The sequence below is a fragment of the Anabrus simplex genome, chromosome 3, assembly GCF_040414725.1.
Source record: "Anabrus simplex isolate iqAnaSimp1 chromosome 3, ASM4041472v1, whole genome shotgun sequence".
NCBI lineage: Eukaryota > Metazoa > Arthropoda > Insecta > Orthoptera > Tettigoniidae > Anabrus > Anabrus simplex.
In genome coordinates, this window is record NC_090267.1 from 66098497 (window position 1) to 66125242 (window position 26746).

The following is a 26746-nucleotide window of genomic DNA, read 5'->3' on the forward strand; positions in this document are numbered from 1 at the left end:
ATTTCTTTACGGAGATAATTATAAGTTTTGAATTTTTCAATAAAATATATGAATGCCCTATTTTAATATTCATTATTTAAAGAATATTCTCTCTCAATTAGCGCATTAATTGCATTCATTATTTCTTCATCTGTGTAGTAATAACTATTGTTATTAGCTACTATATTATCAAATATCAGTTTTATAGTACGTCGACACATTGGGCAAGAATCGTGGGCCTTTAACCATTCGTCAACGCATTCTTTACAAAAAACATGATCACATTTTGTTTTTACAAACATATGACTCTGCTCGATTAAACATATACAACATTCTAGTTCTGAAGTGGCATCTGACGATAAATGTTATAAGGAGATTTTTTCTCTTGTAATATTTCATTGGAAAATATCTGACTTGCCAAAATCGACTTCCAAATAACTTTATCTTTAAATTCACGAATGAAACTTTCTGATAATTTTTGTTATGTAGAAATATATTTCCAATTAATTTTATCTTTAAATTCACGAAAGAAATTTTCTGATAATTTATACGCTACAGATGTACAATCCCAATTAACTTTATCTTCAAATTTTCTTATTAAAGCTTCTGATAATTTTTGATATTCTGTAATATCACGCCAATTAAGTTTATCTTAAAATTTACCCATAAAATCTTCGGATATGTTTTGATATGTAGAAATGTAATCCCAGCTAATCTTGTCTTTGAACTCACGCATAAAATTTTCTGATAATTTCCGATATTCTGAAATGTGACGCCAATCAAGTATATCTTGAAATTCTCTCATAAAATTTTTTGACATTTTATTTTCACAAGAAATATATTTTTGTTTGCGTCTTTTTATTTCATTTCTAACAACCTCTCGAAGTTCTGGGTCATCGTATTAGATTTCGAATTGTTATAGATCTAACTAATTTTTCAATCAACCCTTCCATTTATTAGGAACGAACATTTTTAATTCCTGCAACTTTTATCATTATTTTTCTTTCTCTTTTTCCATTTATGTTGACAAAAAATTTATATATAAATTGAAGCTGAACTAAGGAAAATGACAGTCTCAGAATTACAAGAAATCTGTAAAGAAAAGAAATACAAAGGTTATTCCAAGTTGAGAAAGGATGAATTAATTAATATGATATTACAAAAATCTAATCAAACAGAAGAAAAATTAGGTGATAAGAAGTTAAGAGAATTATGTTGTTTAGGAAGTCACTATAAAGTTTAAAATTAATATGAAAAAATCTGATCTCGTTAAAGAAATAGAAGAAAAATTGAGAGAACCATCACAAATAGAACAAGAAGATCAAGAAGAACATCCGAACGTTCTAGAATTATGTAATATCTGTGGAAACAATACCAAATTAAATAACAGATGGTATATCTGTGATCCGGATATAAAGAACAGTAAACATAATTCAAATTCATAAAGAATAAATCGTTTTCGTAAAAATTTATTAAATTTAATAGAAGATGTTAATGATAAAGGTAGAATTGAAAATTTAATTTCAACGTTTATTCATGATTATAAAGGGAAATCAGTATCTTATAAATTTGTAATTAAAAATATCGCTGATTATTTAAAAATAACGAATAATATTGAAAATAAGGAAATTAAAAGTAATGTTAAAATATGGAATGATTTTATACATAAAATTGAAGTGGAAAACAGTTTCATGAAAACATTTTGAGACAGATGGGACGGATGTAAATAACTGCAGGATAAGTAAAAGTTCATTCTTAATAAATGGATAGCGATTTAGAATATTGTCAGATCTGTGGAAACTCTAGTATATTAGATAATCGATGTTATAATTGTTATCCACCGCAGATAAATCCTCATAACAAATATAACTATAGACAGATACGTTTCCACAAATACTTGTTAGAGTTAATAAATAATCTTATGATAGAATTGAAATTGAAGAAGTATGCGATGTTTAAATACTTTCTCGAATACATACGATCGCGAATCTTCCATTTCCAGAATAGTCAGAACATACTTTCTAGAATACGTAACTAACAAAGGCCAACACACCCTGTTCAAAAAATTTTGTCACAACTTTCTGGACAGTTCCAGTAAATATACAAATGAAATCTACTAGTTACAAATACCATATGTTACCAAAATATTTACACTGTACAGGTCAGGTAGTACATGGAATACAAATAAAACATTCTATCACAATGCTCCAGATCATACAGTAAGTACTACTTAACAAGGTTTACAAATAAAAATCCTCTATAAACACTTCCAATATATTCTACACCTATGTCAAAATACTTAAATTATATTGCTAATAATAAGCAAGAGCATCAAATGTTAGGCTTGTTACACTTCTTCTGAACTATGAAAATTGAGCAACGTTAATGTGGTACATTTGTTCATATAGGGAGTGCGTCACTAAAAGTGAACCTCGCTTTGTTGAATACTCCGACTCTCAAACATGGAGAGACAGACTGTTGTTGGGAAATTTTGTTTATAACGACGGGCACCCTTGACTACTGCCAGTCAAATCGAGAAGGGGATTTTTCATGGTAATTGCACGACCTATTTACAAAAGAGCTTGTTCTAGTTGAAGAAATAAGGAAAGAAATATTTCTTTAAAAAAAGGCGTCAGTGGACTCGCCCCACATTATCTAATATGACATTCGATAAATATAAAATGTATCCAGTCGTATCCCCACCAGCAGGTAAAACACCGTGAGGTGAGTGGAATCACGTGATGGCTAACAACAGTACTAAAAACGAAAGAGATTGAAGATGGTAATTTTTAGGTGTTAGGTAAGTTTGTTGTTAAGAGTTGAAGCTCATATGATTTCCTATATATCTGCGTATATTAAAGAGGTGATGTAGGCCTACAAAGAATATACGCGTACAATTAAAGTCGGTCACTTCCTAAGAACGGCCACTCCAAGTAAATGCATGTGGACTCTAAAACATTAGAGTACCACTAAAATTGTCCGCCTCCGTAGCGTAACGGTTAGTGTTATTAGCTGCCGTCCTCGGGGGCCCGGGTTCGATTCCCGGTACTGCCAGAAATGTAAGAATGGCAGGAGGGCTGGTATGTGGTTGAAATCGTACATGCAGCTCACCTCCAATGGGGGTGTGCCTGAAAAGAGCTGCACCACCTCGGGATGAGGACACGAGTTTACTTTACCACTAAAATTCTAAAGCGATGCAAAAACAGAGTATCGTGGATTATCACAGAAATTCCTCGAGCTTTAAGGTGTCCACTACGATAAACCCAGAAGAACTAGGGCTTACGTCGAGAATTAAAGTATGAATGATATATACCAAGTGTTAGCAACCGGGCTGAGTAGCTCAGACGGTTGAGGCGCTGGCCTTCTGGCCCCAACTTGGCAGGTTCGATCCTGGCTCAGTCCGGTGGTATTTCAAGGTGCTCAAATATGTCAGCCTCATGTCGGTAGATTTACTGGCACGTAAAAGAACTCCTGCGGGACAAAATTCCGTTACCTCGACGTCTCCGAAAACCTTAAAATAGTAGTTAGTGGGACTTAAAGCCAATAACATTATTAAGTGTTAGCAACACCCTCCAAACTCGATCTACTAAGAAATATTCTAAGTAGCGACACCTCTTAGACGTGAGTTAAAGGCAAGTGTGCCCTGGATGAAAACTAATGCAATAAGACGCTGGTTCCTTCATTCACATTCGTATTTAAAGAAACTAGCAATTGATATGAACGTATCCCATACTCTTAGCTAAGGCCTTTCTGGCTCTCTATTGGCTCTATCGCCTCCCACCATGCTCGCAACTCCCACTCCTACTCGCCTCTTAAAACTTATATTCATAACCTAACTCCCCCTTTTCTAATACTTGTCATCATAAATATGACTCTCCGTCTCGTAGTACTTGATTGGGCTGGCCCATTAGTTTTAAGTTATAGGACACTTCAAACAGCCCCTCGCTTGCTATTTTCAAACATTGGAATGAGACTGTTTAGATTGACTGTATCGACGTACTCGTGAGACTTTCTGACCTCACAAGACTGTTTTACTAGCTTCTGTTTCACCCCAATACATGGCTGCTTAGTTAGCACAGGCCCATGGATTGAGTTTCCAAAGTAACCATTCAATACTATGCACTACTTATATTACGATGCTACTTAATGCAGGTTGGTGTCCCTGGACATGACAATCCAGATAATTTCTTGGCGTTAGAATGTCAATTCCTTAATTCGATGAACTACTTAGTTTAGTGGTTGATAATACTGCAAAATTTGATAGTCATGAGAAAGAGTATTACTCGAACAGACGATAGATGCAGTGTGGACTTCCTCAAGTAGATAGTGGTTCGCGTTCCTACCGCCAGCAGTTGCAACGCCTCTGAATGCCATACCGCCGCTTGTAGCTATTTAACACCAACGAAGCCCGTCCCATTAAGACGCCCTGTAGACGAAAGGGAAAGTTTCCATATTCATAGCTCGCAGGCAAACATCGTCAAAGTCAGGAAAACAACTTATTCAAGCCATGGTTTACGAGGTCGAAAGTACGGGCTTCTACACCTGATATTACAAGGAAAGATAGAAGGCAAGCGATGAGCTGGAAGACCACTCATGTCATAGCTCAAGAACATCAAAGGCTGGACTTGCATCGACAATACCGAACAACACTTGAGCTTAACTAAAGAAAGGGGTGCTTTCTCCAGAGTGATCGCCAACGTCTGCGGTACCAGATGTGGCACTTGAAGAAGATGTAGACGAAGAAGAAGGGTGTTTTAAGGCGCCGTGCACTACCGGTAACACGGTGGCATTTAAATACCTTTTGTAGAATGGGACCTAGAAGGAGCAGGAATAACGCATCATTTCATTTGTCTTCTTAGGAACTTGTACATAGGCGAAGTAGCTATTGTTAGAACTGAGTATGGGACAACGGAATGATTCAATATCGATCATAACCTCGCCTACCGATGTGACTTGTATGCCAAATAAATCATGCGGAACGTCAATCTGGATGAGTCATGAATCAGAATTAAAATTGCTGGCAAAACATAAATAATCTCAGATATGCAGATGACATCACCTGAAACAGATGGAGAACTAAAAGATATTTTGATGCGTTTTCCGCAAAATGTTTTCCTCCGGAAACTGGGCAAATATATTGCAATTTGAAATAAGCAACTGGCCATTTCGGTTAAGAAGCGTTCGGTTAAGGGAAGTTTTACTGTGTTTTCATTTCGTGGCCCACCCAACCTCCACTTTGTCTTATTGACATGAAAGAAAATGATTAAGGATGTTTGTTTTATGATCCTTGCGTCTCGGTCAATAGTTTTTTGTCATTTACTCTCGGTACAACTTATTTTTCATGATCTTCCAAATTACTGTAAATGCGGATCGATTATTAGTCGGGTTCCCTAGACGGAAGAGTGAAGAGTTTACAATATCAGCATGCAGTGGAGAGAAACCTATAAAAGTTAGAAATTACCTTGAAAGTGAACGAATATAGAAGAAATTATTTTCCGGTGATGTATCCAGTGGTTGAATTGTGTCAGTAGTTACTAATATATCACCGGAAACTGCGCCCAGCATTCTCCGAAAGTCAGTATTGAATAATACGAATATTTTCTGGGAGTCAGCCAAAAAAAAATTTTGTACTTCAAGGAGACCGTGACAATTTAATTTTGGCAACTGTTATCCCCACATCACAAACCATGATGAACCTCTTTCTGATGCTGTACAAGAATGGGACAAACTTCATAAAAATCTACTGCTCAACCTGGTTGCGATCGTCCTCCACCATCCCCAAGAAAGACGAAAAGAACAAGGAGCACAATTAAATTTTACTGGTCTCACTTGATCGGTTCCACAATTAAAGTTTAGTCACCGGTTTTTGAACTGTTACTGAAAATTGTTCTAACACTTCATCATTGTTTGTGATTTAAAGTAACCTATATGTCCGTAAAAACTACTACGATTGCTGCAAAGGACACGTTATTGAATGGATGAGAACGTGATTTTATATTTGTTGAACATATCAATGTGCTTCGGTTGATTTATTACATTAGGCATAAAACATGTTTGTGCTTTCGTTCATTTGTACATCAATTTATATATTATGCTACACAGTTCATTGTGGCCCAGCTAAGTGGCAGTGGAGAGATGGCGTGGAATGACATTAGTAGACGAATAAGTTTGATCGGTGTTTTTGAAGGTAGAAAAGATCACAATGTGAAGATAAAGTTGTAATTAAAGAAGACAAAGTGGACCAAATATTCGTATATAGGAAGAGGAGTTAGGGACTGGTATAATTTATGAAGGGTGTTGTTCAATTAATTTCCAAATTCTTTGCAATCATTTAAGAAAAGACTAGGTAAACAACAGATATGGAATCTGCCACTTGGGCGACTGTCCTAAATGCAAATATTGATTGATTGATTGATTGATTGATTGATTGATTGATTGATTGATTGATTGATTGATTGATTGATTGATTGATTGATTGATTGATTGATTGATTGATTGATTGATTGATTGATTGATTGATTGATTGATTGATTGATTGATTGATTGATTGATTGATTGATTGATTGATTGATTGATTGATTGATTGATTGATTGATTGATTGATTGATTGATTGATTGATTGATTGATTGATTGATTGATTGATTGATTGATTGATTGATTGATTGATTGATTGATTGATTGATTGATTGATTGATTGATTGATTGATTGATTGATTGATTGATTGATTGATTGATTGATTGATTGATTGATTGATTGATTGATTGATTGATTGATTGATTGATTGATTGATTGATTGATTGATTGATTGATTGATTGATTGATTGATTGATTGATTGATTGATTGATTGATTGATTGATTGAACTTATCAAGAAATGCTTAAGTTGTAATGTGTAAGTTTTAGGGCCAATATTGTTTCTAATTCCCTTAATTGACTGGGGGTTTATACGAAACCGAAACCGTGATTTTGCACTCCCACAAATTATTCACATGCAAACTTGTTGGAAATCTACCTGCCTTAATGGAAATCCGTTTCTAAAACCTTTTTCTCATGTGCGTCATTTAGATTCGAGGATTAATAAGGGAGATGTCATTAATGGACTGTTTTAAAGGCTAGTTAAAGGGTTTAACTAAAGAGCAATTTTACTGCCTTCGCTATAACAGATAAGAAGAGAGGTTATCGTCAACGATTGGTTTCATGAGTCTTTAGCCTCAGAGCCACTCCTGGGTTTAGATGAACAACGATATGTAACTAAGAAGTTGGGAGGATTACGCACAACTTCGGACCAGGAACTGTAATGTTCAAAAAACTCTGTTATCGTCCTCATTCCGTCTCCACTTTGTTCAGCTTTGTCGTACTTCGCGTTGCTGCTTTCGTAGAAGAATAACCTTCGAACAAGGCCTATTAAACTTTTGATTAGAGGCGTGTAACTTCGCATAAATTCATGAAGGAGTCGTGAAATCGATTACCAATTCCCGTGCAAAGAACGGGTACATATGCTAGTAATAATAATAATAATAATAATAATAATAATAATAATAATAATAATAATAATAATAGTAATAGTAATAATATAATTTATTGCCATCAGATAACATACAGTTGCAATAGACAACGACACATACAATACATATGGTGGTCGGATACGGCGTGAACCGGCTATATGTGCCTTAGAGTGTTGGTCATACTGATAAATATTTGAAAGAATAGTGAGATATCCCGCACCTATGTCATTTTATCAGCTGCTGAAGTTAGCCGGTCAGATAAGTTAGTGGGAGATTTCAGATGGGCTTAGCGAGGCGGTGTTGTTAAATCTGCACATGGCTTGTGACCGGCTTGAAAGCGCCAGTATAAGAAGTATTCTCCAGGGGAGAGATTTGAACAAGGGGCTCGGCCCATAGCCAGCACGCTACGGTGGCACTGGCTGAAATAATCCACTGTGTGTTAGTGTTTGATGCGCATTTCTCGGCATGACTCTCAATCCCGACCAAACCACGTGCAAATTTAGCAACACCACCTCGTAAATCCCATTTAATTCGTCCACGAAGTGATCTGATTGGCTAAATTCAGCATCTTATAAAATGACTACGGCGCGAGATATCTATATTGATTTTTTTTTTTTTTTTTTTTTTCAAATTACATATCGGTATGACCAAAGCTCTAGGGCTTACATACTCGATTCACGTTATTTGCATTCACCCTGTATAAATACATCTAAATGTCAAAAATATAGCACTACATGTAAAAGGTTTATACACACTGAAAAGTAAAATTAAAGCTTATCTCGACACTTTGGGCTACTGGTCTACTGAATAGCAAACTTGGAGCAGATAATAACTACTAAAGTTACCTACATATTAGGAAAGTGCTGATTTTCACATTCGTCACATGACCATAGCTTTACTTTTTTCATATTCAGATAGTGAATTAAAACTGTTTAATAACAGTCGTTTTTAAGATGTGTTTTCAAGTTAGCTATGTGCATATTTTTACATTGGGTAGGCAGCTTATTGAACGATTTAATCCCTTTATACCTATGATTTTCGTGTGTCTTTTTCAATCTAACATGCGGTAAATCTAAATCATTCCTTCTCCGTGTATCGTATGAGTGTACATTTCTACGATATGTCAGACCATCGATATTTTCTTTAATATTAAGGATGAAATTAAATGCGTATAGTGATGGTACAGTCATAATAGCAAGTTCTTGAATATTGCCTTATTTTGCCACTTAAAGACACCTTGTGCACCTGTCGAATTTCCGCATAATATGGTAGCGTATGATAAATGAGAATGGAAGAAAGCACACTAAGCGCACATCTGATTACTACTAACTGCCATTTTCAGTCTTCGAAGTAAAAATAATCCACCAGACAGTCTTTAACATAAACTTCGTGTGTGAGTATACCAAGTTAGGGGTGTAAGAGGGAGGTTGTCCTACTCAAATGTCAACCCTGCTTTCGACTTATGAGGCTCTGGCGACCGAGCGACTGCCATGATGAGTCCTCCTCTCCTATGCCAACGGCTTCCATGAAGGCGGATGAGCTGGCAGGGGCTGGGACAACTCTTGCCCTTGAGGTGAGAAACCACCTATAGGCGGAAGAACCATATATGGTCAACGACATAGAGAGCCTCAACTGCGCACCAGGCGTAGGGACAACTAAAGCTTCCCTGGCAGTTGGGAAGGTGGACGAAGGCTGCAGCAGTCTTGGAGCCTCCAGTCATCGTAACTCTTATGCCACTGGGGACAGGTTCTGAGTCTATCAAGAAATGTAAGATCGTTGATGTGCAGCAGCATTCCCACACTAAAAGATGTCACCCACAGGCGTCTTCTGAAGAACTCAGCACATAAACTACAAGTCCTAAGGAGATCGGGGAGTTGTTACGGGAGCAGGATTGTGTAGTCTGGGAGCTCCTAGTGACAAACAAGCAGGTGGGCGGCGAATGTGGAATCGCCATTTTGCTTAAGAAGAGGCTCTATAGCAACACGTGTGCTGCATTTGTGACTGAGTAGGCCTATTCAGCAACCACTCTGCTCACCTTGAATGGGCTATAAAAGGTGCCCTAAACATAGTCAGCCTCAACACAACCCGACTGGGAAACCGCGCCCAGAGCGTACACAATAAGCGGTCAGAAGAAAATAAAGATGAATTTTGCAACCTGGAACATCCGTACTCTAATATATAATGTTACAGGTAATCGGCCAGAAAGGAGAACAGCTATAGTGGCTCGTGAACTAAAATTATTTAACATCGACATTGTAGTTCTGAGTGAAACTAGAAGGTCCGATGAAGGACAAATTCAAGAACAAGGAGGCGGATATACATTCTTTTGGAAAGGTAAAAACATTCTTGAGTCCCGCATTCGCGGTGTTGGTTTTGCCATCGCAAACTAACTTGTTCCTCACCTTGATGAACTTCCTTCTGGCTTAAATGAAAGACCCATGAGCTTCCGCCTCAAGATCACCAACAATCAATTAGTTACAGTAATTAGTGCATATGCCCCGATGCTCACTTGTGAAGAAGATGAAGGAGAAGCATTCTATTGCCAACTTGACATACTTCTAACAAGAATACGTCAAGCTGACAAAATAATTGTCTTGGGCGACTTCAGTGCACGAGTTAGTAGAGATTCAACACTATGGCCCAAAGTAACTGGAAAAGAGGGAGTAGGGAATTGCAACTCTTGAGATTTTCCTAACTGTCTGACTAACTTTTGAAACATATATTATATAAAACTGCATTTAACAAAAAAATCTGAATATCTGCATTTAAAATGGAAAATCTGAAAATTAATATTCATTAAATAAAATACACACTCGTCGGACCTTGTACTCACATTTACTTGTTACCTGCTTACTTACACATACGTTATTTGAAGGGCGCCAGCTGCCACTCAGTGCAGCAATAATAGAATGAGACTCTTGACTATCTCTAGGGTGTGGGGTAATAAGCATACTTTTGACAACATACCATATAAGTTCTGGGAAAAGGAGATTGGCGTTCGGTTTCCCCATTAATTTTGAGGTTAAGATATTTTACTGTCATTGAAATAAAACTATGAATTCGTTTGATAGAACAATATATATTCTTTAAATAATACATAAAAATAGTGAGTCTTGTTGCGATAAACAGATGTGAATATGAAATTATGACATTGCAACTGAAAGAAACTAGGCATGAATTTGAATTCTTCTTGACCGGACATTTAACAATTTATACGAAATATTTCCCTCACTGATTCACTTGACTGTACCTTCAACACTTTGAGTGTAATTACGACGTATTCCTTTGATCTGGTGTTTACTGTAGATGTGTCACGCCTAACTTGGTGATACATTCTTGTGACTGCTTCTTCTCCATATCATCTGACTTCTTTGTAAGTCAATATGGTATTACCTCTTGGCAGGTCCAGGGTTGCCCTCTCCGACTCCATGGTAAGCCCTTGCGTCCGTGTCTTCCACTAAGTGACGGACCAACTTTGGCCTCACTCTCTCAATGACCAAAGATTAATGGCTCACTGAGTCTTCTCCATCTCTCGTTCACACTCGTTGACTGACCGACTGAGGCCTCTTCATCTAGTAGACTACTTCACTGTTCAGCTTCCGTTTAAATAATTACTGACGCTACAATATGCATCCACCTTTTATAGACGTTGGTTGACACAGCTACGTAATCTCCAGAAATAACAATGACATACTCCCACAACGCCTCAAACTGTTGCATGCAATGGTGAAATGCCCTCCGGCTCGCTGGGTCTCTCAAAGAAAGTGAGCTCAGTGCTCACTGAATACGATGACGTAGCCATGACGTGGCAATGACTTGACAGAATCGCCAGCAATATTGCACAATGTAACGATGCCATATCCACCATCTGATATATAACAATTCTCACTGTACATGTATTGAATGTTATTCTACACATACGTATACATGCATACATCTAAGTACAATCCTGCAAGCAACAAGCATTACAAAACTGAATTGAATAAGACTGATAATTACAATAATAGTAACAATATCACAGATAAAATAATAATAATACTGACATCATAATAATAATAATAATAATAATAATAATACAGATAAAATAAAATAATAAAAATACAGATATCATCTTGTAACGGGATTTGAACCGTTACACTCTAATGGAACCCTTATGTTCCAGAAGTGCTCAGAGCACAATCTAGGTATCACTAATACCCTCTTCAGACAAGAGGATAAATTTAAAACATCATGGCAACATCCACGGTCAAAACACTGGTATCTAATTGATTACATAATTGTACGCGCCCGAGACCAACGCGATCTGTTAATCACAAAGGCTCTAACAAGTACTGACGACTGCTGACGGACCACCAACTTATACGGCCTATGATGACCCTTCACCTCCACGTGCAGCGAAGGAAACAGAGAAAACTTCCGAGATATAAAAGGAACCCAGACCGTCTCAAGGATTATAGCACTAAAGCAACATGTCAACAAATCCTAGGTGATAAACTGTCGGATGAATAACCTGAAAGCACTGAATAACACTGGGTGAAGCGAAAGTAGATGTTCAGGGGAAAACCCGTGTTCCGAAAAACAGTTGCGTGACAATGAATTCTCAAGAAATGAAACATCTAGCAGAAACTAACAAAACTAGAGCTCTAGAGCTGAAATAGCAGATGTAATAGTGGAAGATACGCCTCGAAAAATCTGGGATGAGATTAAATATGAAAAAGACGGAGTTCCTGGTATGAAACGAACGAACTGGCGGCACCATTCCTTTAGGCTTGGCTGATCTTCATAAAATCAATCAGTTCAAATTCTTGATTCATACGTGACCTCCGCCTGCACTACCATTGCCGATATCAAGACATGAGCCAATGTCAGATGGATTAAAAGGCGCCATTTACTGCATTGGTGTATGATAAGAAGCCTCCGTTGCATTTAAAATCTAGCGGTCAGACTGGTTACTCTTTCTAGAAATGATGATGATGATGATGATGATGATGATGATGATGATGATGATGATGATGATGAGTGTTGTTTAAACATCGAAGCATCCAGGCCATCGGCCTATATTGTTTACGAGGGAATTCTAACAGTCGGGAGGGCCAAAGAAAGTGATGGAACCAGGTAGTAGTAGACACGTGAGCCCGGGACACATTGGCACTGGCTGTGTTGCTAGGCAACCAGGTTTATGTTACGCCAGTCCTGGTCGAGCCTTGCAGCGTCCACACGTGGCCTCATAGCCGTGACCCAATTCGGAAACGAATCGTTCACAATACTGTCACACTCCATCGAAATGCTTTCAATTACGAACTCTCTCACATCATTTTTCCTATAAAATGCATCTTCAGATGATTTCCATAATTTAAAATGGGAAGTTCAATTAACTATAGGTTATTACATGTATAATGAATAGCTAAAATGAATGACAATTATATACGGATTACCAGATATGTGAAGTAAAAAGTACTGTACATTTTTGTAATGCCACTTGAAAACATGGCCAGATGTAATAATAATAATAATAATAATAATAATAATAATAATAATAATAATAATAATAATAATAATAATAATAATAATAATAATAATAATAAAGTGCTCTACAATTTTCTCACCGGAAAATATCTTCTTCTTCTTCTTTTCAACGCATTTACCATCCAGGTTTGGCTTTTCCCTCGGAGTCACAGAAGGATCCCACCTCTACCATCTCAAGGGTAGTGTCCTGGAGCGTGAGACTTTGGGTCGGGGTTACAACTTGAAAGGAGGACCAGTCACTCGCCCAGGTGGCCACACCTACTATGCTGAATAGGGGCCTCGTGAAGGAAAAGGGCAGGAAACGGCTGTGGTTTTAAGTCAGGTACCATCCCGGCATTTGCCTGGAGAAGAAGTGGGAAACAATCGAAAACCACCTCGAGGATGGCTAAGGTGGGAAGTGAACCCGCCCTTCTACTCAGTTGACCTCCCGAGGCTGAGTGTACACCGTTCCAGTCCTCATAGCACTTTTCAAATTTCGTGACAGGAAACCAAGACTTCTGGGAGTGGCAGCTAATCACACTAACCACTACACCACACAGACAATCATAGGATATTAATAATAATAATGATAATAATAATAATAATAATAATAATAATAATAATAATAATAATAATAATATAGAACGATATATTGACTTAATATATGAGGAAATTTCACCCTTCTAAAATCTTAATTCCACTGTTTTAATTCCCATAATTAACTTTTCAAGGGCTGCCTGGTAGAAGCGGTAAAGATGGGACGATCCTCCGGCAGAACACAGGTTCGATTGCACGTCCGGAAGTCGAAAAATGTAGAAACCAGATTTCCGCCTCTGAAGGAGCACATGGCCCTCAGATTCGCTCATCCTTCACTAAAAATGAGTACCAGATTAATTTCAGGGGATGAAGGCATAATGGCATAGACCTACCTTAGTACCAATGTTACGGAAAGTTGAAGACTTCACCTTCAATTCATCCAAGGCCTGAAGGGAGATAGATTCCAAATTAATTTGCATACGTTGTACTTATTTTCGTATGTAGAAGTTGGAAAAAAAATTGTTTTGCAGATATGATGTGCTATTGACACCATCGAAACACTTCACTATTGTCACCCCTGTATTGTCCGGCGCCTTGGCTGAATGATCAGCGTAGTTGCCTTCCGTCCAAAGGGCCCCGGGTTCGATTCCCGTCCGGTCTGGAGATTTGAAGCTTAAATGGTTATTCTTCTTGGCTCTGGGACGGGTGTTTCTACTCTCCCGAGCATTCCTATAACTCTCACACCACACAACACTATAGTCCACTACAATAACACGCATTTCCCATACGCGGCAGATTGTAGGATCTGCCTTACAAGGGCTCCAACAGGTGAGCCGAACATGTCCTCGGACACTCCCGGTACTAAAAGCCGTGCGTTAAGTAAAATAAAACCCGTTTATTAGTAACTAGCAAATGTACCCGTGCTTCGCTACGGTATTCTACACTTCGAATATCCAAGTAAATACTGTACATGCAGTAAATAAGATTGTATTAAAATCGAATGTCTCTTAGCGTTATCCCAGAAACAGCATGCGGGGGTCCCCACACGTTGTTTCCAATGTAAAGTGTTTGTTACGTATTTGTGATGGTAACGGCAGTCTCACTTACCTACTGCCATTCACAATCGAGTTGGGAAGTTTACATTACAATTGCAGGCCCCATTGCCTACTGCGCGGTCACAATCGATTTGGGGAGTTTTCGTTACAATGGCAGCCTCCCTTTCCTACTTCCAGACACATAACAGTTGAGGAGTTTCTATTATAATGGCAGGCAACTACCCTACTATCAGTCGAAATTGAGTTGTGCAGTTATCATTATAATGTCAGGTTCCTTTTCCTACTACCAGCCAGCTTACTGCCAGTCACACCACGTTGGTGAGTTTCCATCAAAATAGCAGGCCACAATGCCTAATGCCAGTCACATTTTAGATGGGTACATTTTTTTATAATGGCTGCACCCTGGCCTACAGCCAAACACAATCGGGTAGGGGAGTTTTAAACAAAACTGCATGCTCCCTTGCCCTCTTCAAGTCAAATCGAGAAGTGAACTATTCATTAAAATGGTAGGCCTTCCTTACTAATACCAGTTACACAGGAGTTGGAGAAGGACCCCATTCCTACTGCCAGTCAAAGTCGGTGTGGGGAGTACTGATTACAATAGCACACACACCCTTTCTGGATCGCTACAAATCGACATCAGTGAATATATATATATATATAGATCGACATGTGTATGTATGTTGGGTGTTCAGCCCGAAGGCTGGTTTGATCCTCTGCAGCTTCGCCAACAGCTCTCAGAAATAGCCTAGGCGTCACTGAAGAGGCGTACTAGGGAAATGAGGAGTGAGGTAGTTTCCCTTTGCTTTCCTCACTGAGCCAGCCGTTGCTATTACACATCAGTCTGCCAAGCCCACTGAAATGCATGCACCAACCAACCCTATGAGCGATATTTTCACACCATTCATAACAGGGACTGGCTGCACAAACGAAAGTATATGCGTGTTGACCTTCATTTACAGATTAACTGATGCGAAATGTACGTCATATCGACAAAGGATTGTACATTAAGACGCCGGATTTGGTGGCCAAAATGCCTGGTCCTATGATAACTCATCTATTCTTGGGTCAGACTGAGTTAGAAACGTTGAACAGGGTAAAGTTTTTGTAAGATTATCTCACATTGTATTACTTTTCGGATAATTATGTGACAGCTACATACTGTCCCCTTCAAATTTGGCCTACAATAAGCATTTATTATATTTGCCTATGTTAGACTTTAATTCATCAGAGTGGACGATATTCCCCAGCCTTGTATAACAGAGACAGCTCCCAGCAGGTCGAGAACCGGTATTTCCAAGGGGGAAATGTATTGATTTTTTCTCTGCGGGCGATCAGCTGTCCACGTGACACAGTAAGGGAGTGAGCCAAGGTCACCAAGACACATGCGGCCTGTATATGTGAGTCTCCAGCAGAAGTAATTTCTAGAAATGAACGACAGACGTCAACCAATTACGGACGATTATAGTGACACACCCCTTTCCCTGGATATGCATAAAAAACCGTGTTTTCGGAAAAAACGCTCTCTAATCTCTATTCTGCTAATCTCTGCTCTACGCTGGTCTAATCTGCTCTGCGCTACTCTGCTGCGTGCTGGAACTTCGAAGGGATTTCATCTGTCCAATTGAAGATGTTTATTTATTAAATCATTAGTAATTGAATCTACGAGCTTAGTAGATCTCCTTCGTTACAAGTTACGTATTTTTCATAATTAATTTCATCGCGTGTGTGTCTGGAACATATTTTAAAACCATTTGTTAGTTTCAGCCTCTACTCAACGTGAAGATAGAAGACACCGCCACGTGCTGGAACGAGTACATCAAGATGCTGTCGTGCTATGAAGAAGAAGCCTGCAACTACTTCATTTGGAAAATTGGTGCTACGATGATCTACTAAAAATGTAGCAATCTTCGCCATGGGGAGATAGCAACCCCGGGGCAGAGAGCTGACCACATATTCCAGATCATCGGCTAAGATCCAGTTACATCATGAATTTGAGTACCCTTTAATAATGTTTATCTGTTCATCTTTGTAGAAATAATGCTTTCTTATTCATTAGTGGTAATATTTCTTCTAGTCTTGCAGTAGATTTGAATATTTTCACTCTTCTTTCCAATGGGAGATGGTATTTTTTGTCATTTACGTGTGTGTAAATTTTGATATCTATTAGTTTAACTAGAACGTGTGAATGTCTTCTACGATTATTCTAGCTGTCCCATTTAATAGTCTAGAGTGTCTAAAATTTATTGTCCTCGCAGATAATTAACAATTTAATTTTTGAAAAATATTTTTTTTGGACGTCGTGTGGGACAGACTTTCGGCATGTTGTGTTACGCCGGGTTTCTATGTAAATTTTCCTCATGTGTGATTTTCGGCGTGTTAGTGTCATCTGACATTTTGTCGAATCCCTGTTTCACGAATTTAGATCTCGCACATATAATAATAATGAATTTTCATCTCGGGTTAAATAAATAATTAAGGATGAGTTTAAATATCGCTTGATTATGTGTGTATAATGTTAATGTGTGCTCAATTAGGGTAAATATGAGCCTGGAATATGTCAGATTCTCGTCGGATCATTTATGATAGTTTATTGACTTGTGGATAGATTATTACTGTATGTTTGTGACTTGTGAATCCATTTATTGAGTCTTATTTGGGTAATACGTTTGTGGAACGTAATTTCTTCATGGGGAGCAAGTGTTAATCGGTAGATGTATCGTTGAGTAATAGTAATGTCGTGACTCATGAACCATTAAGGCGAATGCTTGTATTTGACCTGGTCTATGTGCATTTTTGTAGTCGACAATTTCTTTAGGCATCAACCGCCGATATTACCATAGACAACGTTGTTAATTTCATTTCTTTGTTAAGTGATTACCTAGAATTCATCACATTTCTGAGGGACGTAAAATAATTTTTTCTTTGCCCGATACCGTCATCGAGAGATTTCCAACATTTAGGATCAAAAATCAGAAATTAATATTCAAAGGCTAGAATTCGATGTAAATAGTGTAAATAATTCTCGTGTGCCCTAGTGTGAATGCTATGTGTGTGTATGGTATTTTTTCAGTGTATTGTAATATTTCTTTGACCATGATTTTGGCCAGACCACGTGTTCGCTACATTGAATCTTGATTATCATCGTCGTTCTTTATGATGGCATAATTGTTTTTGAATTTAAACCTTTAAGGATTTTTATTGGTTATTTAAATAGAACAAAGTTTAGAGTATCACACGGTAATGAATAAGGAAGGATCATTTCATGGACTCGGTTCACCATTTAAATCTTGTAAAGCCGACAATGTTAAAAATTTATCAGAAAGTGTCAAATATTAAAAGGTAATTTTTTCATTAGTCAGACGAAATATTAGAGGAGGGTTGAGGAAAATGATCATTGTACAAGCATAATAGTGCAAAGGATTTTTAGTCCAAGGAAGACATATTTTTGAATAATATTTTGATAACATTTTGATTAAATTAATTTTCAAATTTAATTGAAATGACACTTTATTCGACATCCTAAGGAAGGAACAATTTAGTTAAACAAATATTGAGATGAATGAATTGATTATATAACATTCAAGATAAAGGAAATCAGATTAATTTCATTTTTATTTAATTTGTTAAAATTAATTAATTATTGAAAGGAGGTCCTCCTAAAAAATCATTTTCATTTTGTTATAATTTCATTAAGCCAGAATTAGGCTAATCCAGGTGTATATTTGTACAGAACAATGTCAACCAACATTAAGGGAGGCTTGGTGCAGACAAAAAAAGAACTGGCAGAGAAGAATAAAAATTTATTTTATCAAGATTATTAGTCAAACTTTTGTTGTTGTTAAATGTGTTAGTTCACAATAAATGTCAAAACCTGTTGTTTTATATTTGTGTGTTATTGTCGCTAGTCCTTATATCTTTCCCTGTCTTCAAAATTAAGTAAAGCCAGAAAACGAACGGTCCACCCTCGGGACTCTCGTTCTCCGGCTGAGCTATGCCCGGTAAGAAGGGGGCAATACATAGCATTTGGCTCACATATGGCTATTGGGTGGGCCAATTTTTTTTAAGAGTATGATGATTCTATATTTCCTATAAGTGATTTAAAGTATGAATTATGCATGTGAAAAGTCCAAATTTACTTAACATCGATTAATAGAGAAACATCAAACGTAAAAGGGATACAGATATGACAAAAAGTCATGAGACCAAATTGAACGGAAATTGTGCAATCCGTTATGCGATAGGACTTTCCGAAAGTCTGCACCATCATTAAAATTTCCATATTTCGATATACATCGGGGATAAAAAGTGAAAAATTTAAAGATCTTGAAAGTTTTCCGTCCGTTACAGGCTAAAACGTATAATTTTGTCCATTTTTTTTTTCGTCTGGCAGATTACGCCGCAATCTGGATTTTGGTCGAGGAGGGTAAAAATTAGGACTTTCAGGAAACTAAACCAAAAAATATGCAGATGGTCATTATTACCCCTTAAACGGGTAGCTGTGCGAAAATTTCACCAAAATAGTCAATGTGGAGGCACACAGTCGTTACGATTTTATTTATATAGATTAACTGTGAATCAGTAGCTGAGGGACGGGTTTCGGACCCAAAGATCACGGGTTCGAACCCTGCAGAGATACTAGGAATTTTGAACGGTGGACAAAAGTTCATTCGACACTCCATGTCGTACGATTTTGGCATGTAAAAGATCTTTGGTGACATATTTCGTGATTACCCAACCATTGTCCCCTCGGGTGGGGGCGGAAGATTACACTCACGGTATTCCCTGCCTCTCGTAAGGGGCAACTAAGAGGGGCCCAGGGGTCTCAGCTCGAGAGTGTGGGTGGTCATAATGGTAACCTAGCTGAGTCTGGCATTGTCTCCACTTACTTGCACCAGACTCCTCACTTTCATCTATCCTATCCGATCTCTCTTGGTCAACTCTCGTTCTCTTCCGACGCCGACGATATTAGGTTTGCAGAGTCTTTCACTGTTACGCCCTTCATGGCTCTTCTCTCCCTTTTACCGATACCTTCATTTTTCGAAGATTTAGACCTCCTTTTAGACCTCCTCTTTTTCGCTCTGATTAGTGTTAACAAAGGATAGTTGCTCAGTTGTACTTCCTCTTAAAACAGTAATCACCACCACCATCACCTACGCAAAAATCAAAAAACTCAGGCATACAACTAGAGACCTGCTTGATCTGCCATCTGGTAGATTTAAAAAGGAGCTTCGAATGTAAACTACCTGCACATGGTAACTGAGTCCACACGATTATTATTATTATTATTATTATTATTATTATTATTATTATTATTATTATTATTATTATTATTATTATTATTATGAGGAGGAGGAGGAGGAGGAGGTGTGTTCCATCAAATCACAACAAGTCTGAATCAACCTTCACTTATCATAGGGTATGTTTGGAGATTTCGTTATTTTCTTTTACCGGGCTAACTGGCTCAGAAGTTTGAGCTCTGGGATTGTGTGCCGAAAATGGTGGGTATAGAGCTAACCAGTCTATCCTACACCGCATGGGATTCTGATCTTCCTCTCCTCCATGCGCCTCCACGATATGTATAGAGAAGACTTTACATCACTTTGCAAATGAACGAAGTAAAAGTTTGTATTACTTCACTGGCATGTAGATCCTGATGTAGTAAAGAGTGTGACTCCTACGGTAAGACCGTTATAATACAATTTTTACGAGAAGAATATTCTGTGGAGAAATACTTGCATCTGACTAGTAAGGGCGTCTTAAAGTTTTACGATGTTATCAAGAGCGTGATACTTAAGAAAGTTTGGAAATGTTCATTCAAACTCCGTTATTTCCGTAACGACTCATGTATTCATAGGTCATACAAGAATAAGTCCGTAGATTTTCTTTTCCTCGTGGGAAATACAGAGAAGGAATACCCCCTGGTCGAACTGATTATACAGTACTTCACATAAAGTAAAATCTTCAAATCACTCGGTAAGAGGGAAGTATACTCATTAAACACAAGAAAAGGCATACAATAGTCTAGTGATGGGGTGAACGAATAATCAAATAACCTCCCTCCGATTATTTAAATACCGAATAAAATAATCGAATGAGTTTCAAATATTATTCAGTTGTAATGTTGGCATCATCAAATTGTTTTACTATTCCAATAACCTCCATCCGATTATTTAAATAATCAAATAAAATCATCGAATGAGATTCAAATATCGATCAATTGTATCGCATAGAATAGCCCGATGCGCCACGAGTCAATTTTTCGATTTAAAGTGTGTCGGATGGATATAATCGATGTAAATAAGCGAATAGATGAACTCTTATTAAAAATAGAAATATGCTTTTTTTCCAAAGGTATCTCCTAATGTTGAAACTAAATGAGTGAATTAACTGTCTTAATAACATTACTGTCCGCCTCTGTGGTGTAGTGGTTAGTGTGAATAGCTGCCACCCCCAGAGGCACAGGTTCGATTCCTGCCTCTACCACGAAATTTGAAAAGTGGTACGAGGGCTGGAACGGGGTACACTCAGCCTCGGGAGGTCAACTGAGTAGAGTTAGGTTCGATGCTCACCTCAGCCATCCTCGAAGTGGTTTTCCATGGTCTCCAACTTCTCCAGGCAAATGCTGGTATGGTACCCAACTTAAGGCCACAGCCGCTTCCTTCCCTCTTCCTTGTCTATCCCTTCCAATCTTCTCATCCCCCCACAAGGCCCCTGTTCAGCATGGCAGGTGAGGCAGCCTGGGCGAGGTACTGGTCATTCTCCCCAGTTGTATCCCCGACCCAGAGTCTGAAGCTCCAGGACACTGGTCTTGAGGCGGTAGAGGTGGGATCCCTCGCTGAGTCCGAGGGAAAAATTGACCCTGGATGCTAAATGAAGTTCCGAATGAGTAATCGAACAAATAGTCGGATGGAAAAATTCACTATTCGATTGCCTTATTCATTCGAATGAATAATCGAAAAATAATCGAATGGAAAATATAATCGAATAATCGAATAAAATGAAATAATCGATTAAGGGATTATTTTGTATTCGACTATCCCATCACTAGCGTAGTTCCACTGTTAAAAGAAATCTAACATCCGGAGTCTCTTCGCCGCCATATTGTCTACACCTAGATCACCGGGCAGATCTCTCTGGAATGTTTTCCCCTCTTCCTTAGCGACGGCATGTCGTTAGTTTTAGCCGCAAATTTCTGGAACATTTTGAAGTTTACTGCACACCACCTACATGTTATTTGGCATCTAGCCGGGGGACTGCACTCGCTAAAGCTGCGTTAGATTATTTCCAGGGAAGGAATGTTAGGAACTGGCAGGTTAGAATGCAAACGTATTTGAACAAGGCGCAAGTATCATCTACCCGCTCTACAGATTTGTACGTGAGTTGCATAAACGTTAGGTGTTCCAATAGTTCAGATCGCTAAGGTAATATTTATGCAGACCTCTCTGCAGAACCGTTGTGCGGACTAGTATACACTTGTACCTTGGCTGCACACGTTTGAATTCTAACCTATTAAATCAAACCAAACCCTATGGCGCAACAGCCCTTGAAGGGCCCTGGTCTACCAAGCTATCGCTGCACAGCCCGAAGGCCTGCAGATTACGAGGTGACGTGTGGTCAGCACGACGAATCCTCTCGGCCGTTAATCTTGACTCTCGAAACCGGGGCTACTATCTCACTGTCAGATAGCTCCTCAATTGTGATCACGCAAGCTGAGTGGACGTCGAACCAGCCCTCAGACCCATGTGAGAATCCCTGGCCTGGCCGGGAATCAAACTCCGGAAAGAGGTAGGCACGCTACCCCTACACCACGGGGCCGGCATTCCAACCTACTAGTATCTAAAAAAATACCGGGCGAATTGGCCGTGCGCGTAGAGGCGCGCGGCTGTGAGCTTGCATCCGGGAGCCCTGAAGATGGTTTTCCGTGGTTTCCCATTTTCACAACAGGCAAATGCTGGGGCTGTACCTTAATTAAGGCCACGTCCGCTTCCTTCCAACTCCTAGGCCTTTCCTATCCCATCGTCGCCATAAGATCTATCTGTGTCGGTGCAACGTAAAGCCACTAGCAAAAAAGAAGTATCTAAAAACACCTCCCCTAATTATTTTTAACGGCGCAACTAAGGTGTCGACAATTTTTCTGTTGACGGTATATCAAAGCTGAGCACACGGAAGATCTAATAACCGGATGGAAGAGGATGATGTAACAAGAGAATGTTCGACATTCTTATGTGGGAACTGAAAAAATGAAATGTCGTATGGCTTTTAGTGCCGGGATATCCCAGGACGGGTTCGGCTCGCCAGGTGGAGGTCTTTCTATTTGACACCCGTAGGTGACCTGCGCGTCGTAATGAGGATGAAATGATGATGAAGACAACACATACACCCAGCCCCCGTGCAGTAGGAATTAACCAATTAAGGTTAAAATCCCCGACCCGGCCGGGAATCGAACCCAGGTCCCTCGGAACCGGAGGCCAGTACGCTGACCGTTCAGCCAACGAGTCGGACATGTGGGATCTAATATCTGATGAGAAGAATTCACGACTATCAAAAATGAATCCTCGAAACTGGTTCTGATTTTGAAAGAATGATTGTCTACACTATTCTGGCAAGTTTACTTCATCGATAGGATGCATTAATTGTATGAATAAAACGGAAGATGAGCCTATGAAATTGTTAATATATTTTCACTGAATTTGCATATGTATACAAGTCTATACTAATGTAAAAAAGAGAGACTGTGAGTTTATGTCTACGTAACGGGTTATATCAAAAACTACTGGACAGATTTTGGAATTTATTCACCATTTGAAAGAGATCATTCCGTGTAACATTGTATGTGTATCACCTCGGAATATCAAACTGTCCTCGTAAAAACCGTGATTTTGACCGTTTGGCACATTAGCATAGGCTTATACAGGTGAAATATCGAATTGTCTTACAAGGAATGACATCAGTAAACGAATAATCTTGAAGAACATAATAATACGGAAAAAAAATTAAATTCAAGAGAATAGATTGGGTTAAATATTCGTTTATAGGAAGAGGAATAAATGATTGGAATAGATTACGAAGGGAGACGTTTGATAAATGTCTACCTTCTTTTAAATAATTTAAGAAATACCTTGATAAACAATTGGTAGTGAATACGCCACCTGGACCTCATCCGAAATGCATGTCAGTGGAAAATGAGTGTATGAACCTAAACTACTAGGGGACTATTTTTCAATCTATGTAATGCCTCAGACTTTCATGATAGGTATTTATAAGCATCGTACAAGAACATGATACTCATTTATATCTTGATTCGTTTAATTCACTTCCATTTATTTTTATTTATACAGTCTGTAACACATGTAGACTACAATTTCATTAGATATTATTTTGCGGTATGAAGTATTATGCAATTCGTGTATAATAGAAAGCTCGTCTCACTCGTAATTTGTTTCCAAAAATGTAATGTTACCTATTACACCGTTTATAATTCTACATAAATAGTAAAATTTGTTGAGTTACTTTCCTACGGTACTTCAAAGACAATTAAATTCCATAAACAGGTTTCTGTATTACATACGATGAGCGACCTTAGTGTTGTAATATAGACATTTTGAATGTGGATTCTGTTTTCTCTCCATTTTATCAACGTAAGATTTAAAGAATTGCATCGAGCAAATGTAAGCATATTCCAATGGAATGTGAATAAATAAATGCAATAGCGTTGATATAGAGCAAGCATCATTCATATCTTCGCTATTTTCTACCACAAACCACCATAGGTTATATGTAGCATTGCAAACTTTCTCAATATGCAGAAAATTACATGACAGTAAATTATTTTAACACAAAGATATCTTATACTACTTATACTTTCCACCTCTTGTGTATTTATTTTGCATTTAAAATGTAAATCACTGCTTTCCCTAGAGAACTTTATTATAAAAACACCTATTAATATTAAATGGTAGTATGTTCGCTATGCTTCTGTCATAACATCTATTCAAATACATTTATAAAGAGTCATGGAAATTAGCAACTTCCATAAATAATCTAACACAATCTGCGAACTATAAGACTTAATCGTATAACATGTAATATTAAATTTATTAAATATTCCTAAATCAAATACTTGCCTCACGCTTGGGTATTAAGGAAATATTAATATAATTAAATATAACAAAACATGGAAAGAATAAAATTATTCATTGAAATGTTCACCAAAATGGATCGCTCAAATTTTGAAAGAGCATGATATTTCTCTCTCCGATGGCGTGTACATAAAGTTGCGTACTGGTACATCTGCTTCGAGCCTTACCTGACCCTCTGAAAACAATTAAACAGGTACAAACTGCACCTAGGTTCTCCTATAACGTCTGCACTGATTCTAAAATAACTACCTATATTCTGAAAATATCAGTGCACAAGTACTTCAAAAATACACACAAATTATAGTTCGCGCTCAAAACATTTACAACTGCCGGAAGACTCCCTATGTACATTCAATAATCCTAGATGAAAAGCAGGGTTATACGACAGCGTGGACTGCACTACCATTTGTAGTGAGCCCAATGAGCAATAGTTACTATGCATATATAAGTTATATTGCCGTGTTGAAAGACCGGATCCCGTGAGATCTCCGAAGTTAAGCAACATTGGGTGTGGTCAGGAGTTGGATGGGTTGCCACGCGCTGTTGGTGTGGGGGGGGTTAAGGGAATGGAGGAGCGGAAAGGAACTGACCACCCTACCGTACGTAAACTCCGGCTCAGGAATACCTCTGCGGAGGTTCGGACCTGCCTTCGGGCAGAATAACCCTTACCTACTGTTTTTGTGTATCAATACAAATTGCCGGCTCTCACCATCAACACATGGTATACCACTGCGGTACTATACCTCTTAAGCACTGATTTTAGAGACACTGTCGCTTCCACAAACACGGGATGTTGGTCTATGCTTTAAAACCAGGCCATATATCATTGAAAGTTGCCAGTAGATATAGAAGATTATGATGATGCTTCTTGTTTAAAGGGAGTTAACATCTAGGTCATCGGCCCCAGATATAAAAGATCAAGTACATGTACATAATCAGTACACTAGCACAAGACTGCTATAAGTATTAGCAAGTAACTAAGACACTGCTCCGTAAGTTAATAATCAATCGTACACTCGTTTACAGTAGTAGTCAGCAGTGATGTTCACAGTAATCTCCCCAGTAATTGTTACTGGATCGCGTCCTCCCAACGTATATGTAGACTTCTTCATTCCCACGACATTTCGATATGTCCAAGCTCGTTCAGGCGTGCCTGTCCAATTATGAGCGAGAGATTTCCGAACCTATGGAATCAAATGGCCATTTCCCGACCACGCCCGTACGTAGCACTTCAGGTCCGTACGGGACAGACTTTGGGATATCCATCTCTCCGACTAGGATTCTCCATATGACTCACCAAACATTCCCTGAATATTTTCCTAACCATGGTAATAGCTGTGTGTTTCCCAACTGCCTGTGCAAAATAAACTAATAGTATCTAACATGGAGACCTTACAGCTTCAAATATTCCTTCCTTTAAAATAATAGTAATAATAATAATGATAATAATAATGATGATGATAATACGTTGCAATAAATAGAGCGAGGGGGTATAATATATGCGCCATCATAAACATCCTGTAAATAGTTCTCAAATAATAGAATGAACAGTGCTACCAGGATATAACTCTAAGGTATATCAGAGTTGACATTACAACAAAATTCCTTCCTTGATTATATGTAATTAATGTTTTCTGCCAGAAATGTTAGAAGTGATCAATTTTATTACGTCATTAAAAATCCCAAAGATTGACAGTTTTTTAGTCAAGCTGCAGTTTTTCATTCCTTATCATTCAAGATGATTGGTTTCTTCAAATAATTAAGTTCTACACGATCAGGTTTTCCATCTGCATCAAGACATAACTTACTGCATTACCTCTTTAAACGATTAGGAGCCTGCTCAAAAAATGAGTGCGGTGCGCATAGGATGGCGGGTGACCGAGAACACATTACACCGAGTGACACAGAGTTATTCATTGCAATGTCACCAGACTGCTCTCATGAACTCTCTCCCTCTTCCGGAGCTATGCTTTTCACTTACGCACGGGTGACTGTGAAGAAGGAAAACAAGTTTGTACCTCT